The following is a 215-nucleotide window of genomic DNA, read 5'->3' on the forward strand; positions in this document are numbered from 1 at the left end:
GAAACCTTTTCTTGTGGGGAGAATGGTTTTCTTGCTACAAGAACAGTTAGCTCTTAGTTCAAGAAATCTTTTCTTGTGTACAGAATGGTTTTCTTGCCATAAGAAGAGTTAGGTCTTAGTTCAAGAAATCTCTTCTTGTGGGCAGAATGCTTTTCTTGCTACAAGAACAGTTAGCTCTTAGTTCAAGAAATCTTTTCTGTGGGGAGAATATTTTT

Source organism: Branchiostoma belcheri, unplaced genomic scaffold (assembly GCF_001625305.1).
Source record: "Branchiostoma belcheri isolate BF01 breed outbred unplaced genomic scaffold, Haploidv18h27 scaffold55, whole genome shotgun sequence".
NCBI classification, from domain to species: Eukaryota; Metazoa; Chordata; class Leptocardii; order Amphioxiformes; family Branchiostomatidae; genus Branchiostoma; species Branchiostoma belcheri.